The sequence below is a fragment of the Podarcis pityusensis genome, assembly GCF_964106645.2.
Source record: "Podarcis pityusensis genome assembly, chromosome: 8".
NCBI classification, from domain to species: domain Eukaryota; kingdom Metazoa; phylum Chordata; class Lepidosauria; order Squamata; family Lacertidae; genus Podarcis; species Podarcis pityusensis.
In genome coordinates, this window is record NC_138033.1 from 14480428 (window position 1) to 14491087 (window position 10660).

General features: G+C 43.4%; 1 long non-coding RNA gene across 1 annotated transcript; it reads right to left on the minus strand.

The window, feature by feature from the left end:
- Positions 1-745: 745 nt before the first annotated feature.
- On the minus strand, positions 746-9664 carry LOC308484573. Its single transcript, XR_013989998.1, has 2 exons — positions 9135-9664; positions 746-3035 (listed from the first exon to the last, which is right to left on the minus strand). It is a non-coding gene; the product is annotated as an uncharacterized lncRNA (long non-coding RNA).
- Positions 9665-10660: the final 996 nt, after the last annotated feature.

The following is a 10660-nucleotide window of genomic DNA, read 5'->3' on the forward strand; positions in this document are numbered from 1 at the left end:
TTTCAACAGTGTCATGTAGGGTTGCCATATTTTGAAGAGCAAAAATGAGGACACATTTGCCGACTTCTACTTTTAACTGTGGATTGCTATGATGACTCATTTTACATATCCATGAACAAGAGGGTGTGTCTTGGAAAAAGAGGACATATGGCAACCCTAGACTGAGGGCAGGGGCCATCTTGTTTTTAACAGATCTATAAGCCCCTCTGGAAGCCTCTTTTGCCCAAGAGGAGCAGGCTAGTTGTTGTTTTTTAAAAAATGAATCAATAAACTCAACAATGAAGAAGGCCATTTCTCCCAGTACCTCAGCATCAGAGGTAGGATGGAACCCTGGTAAAGGCCCTCTAGTTACTATGACAGTAGATAGGCAGATGCAAGCAGACATTCAGTTAGGCTCTCAGGTCTAAGAACTCCCTGTTTCCCCTGCATTTTAGGGGATTATACGCTGGACAAGAGTTGTAGCAACAGCAGTGGGACCTCTACTGGTTCTACAGCACTTTGTTCCATTGGTTTTGACAAGCTGTGCACCCTTCAATTGGAGAGCACAGGGGTTAAGCATGCAAGACACACATTCAGAAACCACCCCAGTTTTCCCTTCTGTTGGCAGATATAGCTTGATGATCTATACCAATCACTCTTCAGAGTAAAGTATTCCTTCTCCGTGTTGGCACCCGCTGCAGATATTAATATTGCACAGTTTGAAGTGACTGGAAGCATAAGAATGGACTCTTTTTGGAAGAAATCATTGTCCAAACCCATAAATTTTTTATGCAAAGTTTGCTTACAGAACTTTCTTCAGAAACATAGCAAAATACAGTAAAGGATACATCCAAAATATCCATAAGATTTTGTGCAATGTCCAGCTCTGGCTCAGTATCTTCTTAGAAATAAGAGATAATTTCAAAAATCCGAGCTGTGTCTCTTCCCCACTTCTAGCCTGCTCTGTATTCTGCCTAAGTCCATGCAGATTCTTGGAGAGATTCATTTACATCCTTACTCTCAGAGAGCTCAAGAGGAAAAAACCCAGCCACCACCCTTCCAAGATGGCGAATTTGCAACTCAATACCTTCACCACATGATCAAAGCTTGCAACATTCACATGTTAGATGGCAGAAAACAACAATTACAGTCGTACCTTGGATCCCAAACGCCTTGAGAGTCAAATGTTTTGGCTCCCGAATGCTGCAAACCCAGGGTGCAATTCTCAGAGTGGGGTAGCAAGCGATCCTACTTCACAGAGAACTCTGGGAATTGCTACTCTGTCAGGAGAACAGGGGTTTTCTAACAACTCTCAGGACTACAGTTCCCAGAATGTGTTGGGAGAAGCCTTGACTTATTCAGATTGGCAAAACACTGTCTTAAATGCATAATGCAGATGAGGCCTTAGTTCAGTATCACCCATTGTACCTGAATGCACTCTAGACTTTCACTTCCCCCCAGTATACATATTTTAATTTCCCTCTTTGCCCCATATTGTCATGACCTGATTTTTACTGGACTCCTTTCTTGGATTACTGGGTTGGAGGTGGAGTTTGTCAAATGCTAAGACTTTCCCCTCATTAACCATTTTAATGAGTTGGTCATATGGATTTGAATTCTGTGGTGGACAACATCAAGTGAGAAAAATGCTTTCTGAACTACAGATGCTGCGTACATCCAACACTCCCGTCAGTGACTGAAATAAATTGATTCATTTATATAGCCAAAGCACATGGTTCTGCCCCCCCCCCATAAAAGAATCCTGGGAGCTGTAGTTTGTTGAGGATGCTGGGATTTGTAGCTATCTGATGGGCAAACTACAGTTCCCATGATTATTTTGGGGAAATAATGTGGTTTAAATATATGGGGTGTAAATGCTGCCTTTGTCTCATGGCTAGATTTACTGGATAAGAAACACCTTCCCTTCCCCTCTCTTTTCTGTGTAGTTTTTCAATTTTGCATTATTCTCTATATATGTGTGTGTGTGTAAATATCTGTGATTGGGTTGAATGACAGGTGATCTAGATAATCCCAGGGCTCTCAGGGGGCAGAGCTGTGTCTTCCTGTGAAAAGATAAGAATCCCTACCTCGCCTCTCCATCCTTCCCAATGATCTTCCCCTTGAAGCAACACTGTACAGAATGGAATCCTAGGATTCAATCCTGCAGGGTGCAGAATGCTGCTCCTTTGCGAAAGGTGTTCCCTGCAGAGAAGGTGGTTGAGTGTGAGCATCACCACACAGGTTGGACTCTTCCATTCACCAGCTGGAAGGAACCTAAGGACTCGATTCTGCCGGGTACATTCCCATATATATATTTGAAGACTTTATAAATCACCTTTGATTTGGAAAAGAAAGGTGGCCTTTAATGCTTTTTATATTTTCCTAGAAGCACCTTTTAAAGACATATTTAAATAAAATCCATCTTTTTATTCCTGACTAGGCAGAAACACACATACAGAATCATGTCATTTTAAATAGTCACAATGGCACATACTGCCCTAAATCTGCCTCTGCTGTGTTATTCCATCTCTGCTTTGTTCAAATTTCTGCTGTTGTTTAAAACTGCCAAATAAAAACCTGCCTTCTCTTTTGTTCCCCTCTTCTGACTTCAAGCAAATTCATGACTGTTAGGCAGTACTGTAAATTCTCCAGGGGGCGCTGCATGATGACAGCCTTACATTCACACACACACACACACACACACACACCCTATGCCTCTTCCACTAAAAATGGAGTATCCCTGCCAGTTAGGGTTTATCCAGACTCTTGTGCCACAGCATTCCACATTTTAGCACTCAGTAGGGAGCAAACAGCAATTCAGCTTTTCCTCGGATCAACATTTTCTTCTGATTTATTGCTAAAGTGTGGGTTTGCCCTGGGAAAGGAGTGGGGCAAGGGGGGAAACCATTTGGACCTGTGCTTTCCAGGAAGTGAGGATGATCCCTACGTCCCTAGGAAGCTGCCTTAAACTGAGTCTGACCACTTGTGCATCTAGCTCAATACAGTGGTACCTCGGGTTACATACACTTCAGGTTACAGACACTTCAGGTTACAGACTCCGCTAACCCAGAAATAGTACCTTGGGTTAAGGATGAGAACAGAAATTGTGCAGCGGCGGTGCAGCGGCAGTGGGAAGCCCCATTAGCTAAAGTGGTGCTTCAGGTTAAGAACAGTTTCAGGTTAAGAACGGACCTCCGGAACAAATTAAGTACTTAACCCGAGGTACCACTGTATTGACATATTGAGCGCTCCAGGGTTTCAGGCAGGGATATTTCCCTGCCCTACCTGAATCTGGGACCTTCAGAACAGATGTTCTACCACTGAGCTACAGCTTCTTCCCAAAGAGCTTGGATCGCTCCGTTGGTGCTGATAACGCCACAGCTGCAAGTTCGATCCCCATATGGGACAACTGCATATCCTTGCTATTGCAGGGTCCCTTTCCAACTCTACCAATCTACAGTTCTATGAATTCAATCCAGTGGATTTACTTTTTTATTCCTACCTTTTATAGCTTTTATATACCAATTCCATAAATACAAATTGCAGAAAAGCAAACACACACACACACACACACACACACAAAACTTATATAATTATGTATATATAAAAAACTGGCTTCTGTTTACCTAGGGATTACCCCACATAATTAAATAAGCACAACATAGGTTCGGGTCTGAGATTTAATTGGGAACATGTCATAAATTATTATTCCCCCCCTCCAAAACAATTACTTTTTTACATGTGCAGCACCACACATGAAACAGTCTCCCCTTTTCCGCTGGCAAATCCAAAATTTATCTTCTCTTATATTATGTATTTGAGTCTCCAGATACCCACTATGCCCCTTGTCGAAGGGCTCACTTACCCTTGACCTATGAGGGGTCTGAGAGATGTTTCTTTTGTCCCACCCCTTTCCCTAGGAAAACCTGCTGTTTACCATTGAATCTGCACAAATGCCAGTGGATTAACATATGTTCTGATTCAGCAGCAAGCAGTGGGGAAGTAGTGGGGCAAAAGAAAAAAATCTCATGGACCCATGCCTGGAAATCATGGGACAAAATGGAAGAAAACACGGAACAAACAGAAATGTAGATGACCCCTAACAGTAGTATTTACGTTTCTCGGCATCAATGCAGTTAACTAACATTGTTATCCATTCAGTTCCCTCTCAAGCTTCATTCCTTGCATGTATTTCAATGGAGCCCCGTCATGTTAAATGGCATTTGCAGCTCCCATTATTTCCTACGGACAGTCTTCTCATTCATTTTAGTGCATCCTCACCTAGCCTCCAACAAAAGTTCATCTATCAGTCTTGGCAGGGAGGGAGCAAATGGCTAATGAAAGAATTACCTCTTGCAATCAGTTCAGAGCCAGATCATGAATTGCCTCCAAACTTCATCCCCCGTTCCCCCTTTGGTACCTCCATTTAATTTATTCTTTCCCATCAACACACTATCCTAAAAGCAGAGTAATGGGGCTGCATGCGTCCAATGTGCTTGCACAAAGCTTACACAGAGGTAAGGTGAAGGAGCCTATGGGGAGCGTTTGTTCCAATTTGTTTTGCAGGAAGGTTAGACTTCAATGATAAATCCAAATCCTGGTTTGCATTTGCGGCGGTTGGTGATACATCTTTATCAATCATTTGTTCCACTTCTTTTCCACCCCACAAAAAGTCCTAAAGAGAGAGTAGATTTGTTGCGACAGAACGCTTTAATCCACTTTCACTGGGCAATTTCTGGGATGTGATCGAATCCCTCTTTGCAAAGGACTGCTAGCCTGGAGGCAATCCTAGAGGAGGCGAAGAGCGATGAAGGAAACGGCAGTGGAGATCTCCAGCTCGAAGTGGGAAAGAGGCAGAAGAAGAACCTGCAGCCTTCTCTCACACGTGATCCCACCTCTCTCCTTCCTGCTTTAGACTCTGAAAAGCAAACTCTAAAACACCCAAGTGTTACATCCACAGTTGCAACCGCTTCTTGTCCACATCGGTGATTTTTCCAAGCTGCAGCTGCCTCCCTCTCCCTCTCTTCAGCTGGCAATGACATTCAGACAGGAGGAGGAAGGTCTTTAAAATAAGGGAGGGAGGATAGGTGGGAAAGAGGGGGGTGGGGGGAAGCACGGAATCATAGGGAAGCTACAGCAGAGGAGGGGGCAGGGAATTCACTCTCACGCCTGCTGTTTCTGAGGTTGAAATTTCTAAAGCTGATGAAGAGTCTAAGAGAGGTAACAGGAAGCGAACATGGGCTCCACACACAAAAGCACTGGAATTCCTCCAGAGAAAGCATGTCTCCCCTTCCCCTTTTTAATAACTTTCCAGAAAGTAGTAAATAACAATTAAAACAATCTTTCCCTTCAAAGAAGTTTTTTGGCTTGTAGATGGCTGTTTTATTGCACTGGTTTTTGGCTGCTTCTTTTTTAACTACTTCAGCTTCTTTGGTTTATCAGAGTCACTCTGCTGCGGATGTTTTTTCTTTTCTTTTTCCATCCTGTGGTGTTGTAGCATTTTAATGTATCTTTGATGTTGTAAGTGATGCTTGAAGTAGTTCATCTGGGGTTGGATTTTTATGTGGGCCCCTTTCCGCTCTTTGTAAGAAAGGGCAAGGTACAAATGTTTTTTAAACAAGGAAGGAACTGAACAGACCTGACTTCAGCAGAACCCAGGGTTCAAACCTGTTCTCTGTCAAAACCTGAACGCAGCAAAATCTGCAGATCGACTATGTAGACAGGAAGCCTCTTGGATATTTTGTTTGCTGGTGCTCTTGGACCCAATATGTCCAAGCCCCCTTTTACTCAGGGTTTATGTTCCAAGGCGCTGCACATTTAAGTGAAATCTTGTATATTTGAAGAATTAAATGGCCTCAGTCCAGTATACCCGAAGGAGCATCTCCACCCCCATCATTCTGCCCGGACACTGAGGTCCAGCTCTGAGGGCCTTCTGGGGGTTCCCTCGCTGCGAGAAGCCAAGTTACAGGGAACCAGGCAGAGGGCCTTATCTGTAGTGGTGCCCGCCCTGTGGAATGCCCTCCCACCAGATGTCAAAGAGAAAAACAACTACCAGACATTTAGAAGACATCTGAAGGCAGCCCTGTTTAGGGAAGCTTTTAATGTTTAATAGATTATTGTATTTCAATATTCTGTTGGAAGCTGCCCAGAGTGCCTAGGGAAACCCAGCCAGATGGGCGGGGTATAAATAATAAATTATTATTATTATTACTAGTGAAGAAACCTGCAAACACTCCGTTCTGCCCCTGCCCCCTTCCAACCCTTTTTGTGACATTATCAGGTCACTTCCAGGTTTTGGTGTGATGCATGTGTGTGCAGTCACACACATATTGAATGCACATAGATGGGTTGTCTGTATAGCACTTATGGAACATTTAGCTCATCGTTGGAGGGTGATAAGAGGAAGGCAGCCCTGTTTAGGCAGGTTTTTGATGACTGATGTTTTAATGTATTTTTCATCTTTTGTTGGAAGCCTCCCAGGGTGGCTGGGGAAACCGAGCCAGATGGGTGGGGTATAAATAACAAATTATTATTATTATTATTATTATTATTATTATTATTATTATATTACCAATGGTCTCCATTGGAGGGAGACTTTCTGTTCTTCAGCAGGCAATGGTGTTTCCATCTAGCCTTTCCCAGACTATGACTTTGAGAACAGCAGCAGCAGCAGCAGCTAGGAAGAGAGTAGTTCAGGGATACGTATATATTTAAATAGTCTTATAAGTTGTGCTTCTTTGTTTCTCAGTTTGATCCTTTTACATGGTTTTGTATGTTTTGTCGTATTTTATGCATTGCGATTTGCTGTTACTTTCATTTATTATATATTGGTAATTCTTTATTGTGGTTGAACTGTTTAATTATTTGCTGATATTTCATTTTACTCTTTGCTATTAGATTCTAATGGATCATTGACTGTTGCTATGTTTGATAAAAGTTGTTTATTTTAAAGTTATTGTGACTTTTATATTCGGTCAGATGGTTACTATTAATGTTTGATGTTTTATTATGTTTTTATGTCTTGGAAGCCCCCCAGAGGGGCTTGGGCAACCCAGTCAGATGGGCGGGAAATGAATGAATGAATGATTGATTTAATATCATTTGCGTTATTAAGTGACGTAATCTCCCATCTCAGACACAGCAGCCACTAGGGAAAAATAATCTTAACACTTGTTAAGGAAATGCCAAAACTTTCAGTTTCCCAACTTAGTTAGAACCTGGTCTTGTGGGTCAGGGGCACCAGATCCTGCCCAACTTTGTGAGTGCCCGGCATGGGCCTATGACATCACTCGCACGGCACATGTGTGATGTCACACAGTAGGAGGAGGCCCAACTAAGTCCGTCATGGCCATGGGAAGGCCCAGCGAGGCCCATTGTAGCCTCCAGAAGGCCTGTTGCAGTCAGAGGCTTCCCACCACTGCTATAAACTAATACGTAGCAATGAAAACAGAGTTTAGACAGGAAACATCTGTTCCTGTTGCATGTTAGTAACAGTTCTTCAGTTTCCTCCTAAAGTGATGGTGGTTTTGGTCTCTGTAAACATTTGGAAAATGTCCTGACATTGAATAGAACAATATTTCTTTAGTTCCCTCTAAGCTACTTCTTGTAAAAGCTGCTGTGACCCTACTTGTTACTCACCCTTTTGGTTTTGAGAACTGGGAAGAGAATGGGTGTAGTATTGTTTAAGGCAGGCTTCCTCAACCTCGGCCCTCCAGATGTTTTGAGGCTACAATTCCCACCATCCCTGACCACTGGTCCTGCTAGTTAGGGATAATGGGAGTTGTGGGCCAAAAACATCTGGAGGGCTGAGGTTGAGGAAGCCTGGTTTAAGGCTCCTTCCTGTTTCTGAGAAGTGTTTCTCTTTTCTTCTGCAAAACTCCCCAGTTGCAGAAGAATCAGAGATGGTAACCTACAGTCAATGTACCGAGGGTTTTAGAACAAATTTTTGAATTTGGAGAGGTAGCAGGTTTCAGACTTGACAAAAATAAGACAAAAACAAGGCAACAGAGGACTGCTGCCCTTATTTCCTGTTTGCAGGCTTCCCATGGGCATCTGATTTTCCTCCAGAGATGAGTCATAATTTTCTTGAGTGAGGGGCAGCCCCACAGTTTGAGTACCTCTGGGCCAAGGGTAGACAACATAATGCCCTCCAGATGTTGCTGGCCTCCAACTCCCATCATCCTTGACTGTCAGCCAGGTTGGCTGGCTGCAGCTGAAGGGTTTTGAAGTTGTTGTGTAGACACTCGATTCACCTTGAGCTCTTTATTCTGGGGAGTAATCTCTGATCTCACGAGAGGAAGAGAGCCCTCCGAACACCATCCAGAGCACAGCAATATTTATACATTGCTGACCGCACGAAACACAGAGACTTCCTCAAATATAACATGGAAAATTTGAAGCAATATTTCAGGATGTTCCAAAATAGATGCTCGCCCTTTAAATTCAGCTTGCATAGCAGTTTCTGCTGCTGTTACTGGCAGTTGGGGGTAAAACATGCTAGAATATTTTTGCACAACTTTTATTTGTAGCTAAGCAGTACATGGATAATCAAACGCCATCCTTACCGTCCATTCCGTGTTACTTTCACTTCTCTGATTGACTAAGGCTAGGTTCAATATTCTTGATCCTTAATCCTGAGCCAAACTTTATTGATTTCTCTAACAAAGTATAGCAATATCTGGAGGTATAGGAGCCAACTCCTAAGGGCCAAGGTCCGTTTGACACCCCCCCCCATAAAATATCTGAGGGAGCTGCCTCCCCGCCCCCAAGTTGATGGGCATTGCCATTCAAATGGTGTGTGCGCACACTATGTTGTCTTGTGGTTGATTATGTGGAGTGAGGATTACCTACTTATTTATGCTACAATTGCCACATACTGTAATATTTCTTCTGCATTTGTGATAAATTGCCTTTTGATTGTGGCAGCAGCTAAACTCTGGAACTCCCTGCCGATCGACATCAAGCAGGCATCTTCAATGTGCTCTTTTTGGTTCCTGCTAAAAAAAATGTTTGTTTAGGCAATCATACTCAGATATGCAGAATGTTGACACACGTGTTAATGTGGGTGTTTTTGTTTAAATGTTTTTAAATGTTTCAAATACAGTGGTACCTCGGGTTACATATGCTTCAGGTTACATACGCTTCAGGTTGCAGACTCTGCTAACTCAGAAATAGTACCTCGGGTTAAGAACTTTGCTTCAGGATGAGAACAGAAATTGTGCTCCGGCGGTACGGCGGCAGCAGGAGGCCCCATTAGCTAAAGTGGTGCTTCAGATTAAGAACAGTTTCAGGTTAAGAATGGACCTCCGGAATGAATTAAGTACTTAACCCAAGGTACCGCTGTACTTGATGATTTCATTGGTTTAGTGTCTTTGTAAACAGCTTTGAGGGTGATGTTTCCCTTTCTTCCAATCACGTTGTATATAAATTTTACGAAATAAATAAATTCCATCCAGTTTTGCCCCTGACCACTGTTGGCATGCCCTGCACCAAAAAAAAGTTTGAAGGAAATGTGGCTTTCAGACTGAAAAGGTTCCCCCCACCTTGCTGAATCTGATCATCACACAAGTTCCTGCTGATGCAAGCAGGGAAGTGATTACTCCTTGAGCTCCTGAAGGAGTGCCTCACTCTGAAAATACAAGTCTTGTAGCAGTGAGCATCAGAGCCTGACCTCCTATTTGTCTTCATTTTTCAGGGCGCTTCTCAGGGTGCTGTTTCCAGACTTTTTCCAGTCAAAATGTTCCTCAAATGCACCAAGGTGCTGGATTCTTCAGAGCTGCTTCTCTGCAGGCAGACTTCGTCGCAAAGCAACAGGGCAGCCACTGCAAATGAGAGAATTTATAATATTCAAAGGGCACAGCCCTGTAATCAAAATACTAATATAACAAATGATACCCGAGGTATGGGAATTGATTCCTGTTCCCTTGCTGATTAACCACGCAGGTGCATCATTTCAATTTACCTTATACAAGGTGATAAGCATGCAGAAATATTATTCAGCTATCTCTTTTCTGACTGACTCCATTCTACTGGTTCTAAACCAACTCATTTTGGGGGCTATGTCCACAGGAAACATGTTGACCTTTCAAAATGTCCTGCCTTGCCCTCCAGTGGTATTATGGCAAGCCAAGAGAGTTGTGTGCATCCTTGAGTGCTGCCTCCCAATGGTGATAGAGGTAATTAATGATCTGTTGCCTTCTTGGAGAGTTCCCAGCCTTCCCCTATATGGCGCTGTTCAGTTGTTGTTTGACTCATCCCCCCTGACCATTGGCCATGCTGGTTGCGATTTTTGGAGTCCAATAACATCTGGAGGGCACAAGGCTGAGGAAGGCTGCACTGTTAGGTGAGAGGTGAAGGAATGTCAAGGACTGTGCTGAGGAGGGCTGCACTGAGGAGGAATGGTGGGGGAGCCATCCCCTCCCCCTGATTCTGATCCTGATCCTGAATCTTCCCAGGAGCAGGGGGACAGTATAGATTTGGAACAGTAGTTTGCAGAGGGGCAAAGTTCAGAAGGCAGAATCTGGGAAATGCTGGATGGGGAACAACTAGGAGATGAAACACTGGAAGAGAGAGGGTTAACAGATTCACAGTCATTATACAGCATTCTTCTGCTCTCCCCAAGGTTGAGAAGAGCTCAGAAAGTCTCAGAACAGAAAGCGCAGAGGGTACAAGCTCAGATTAC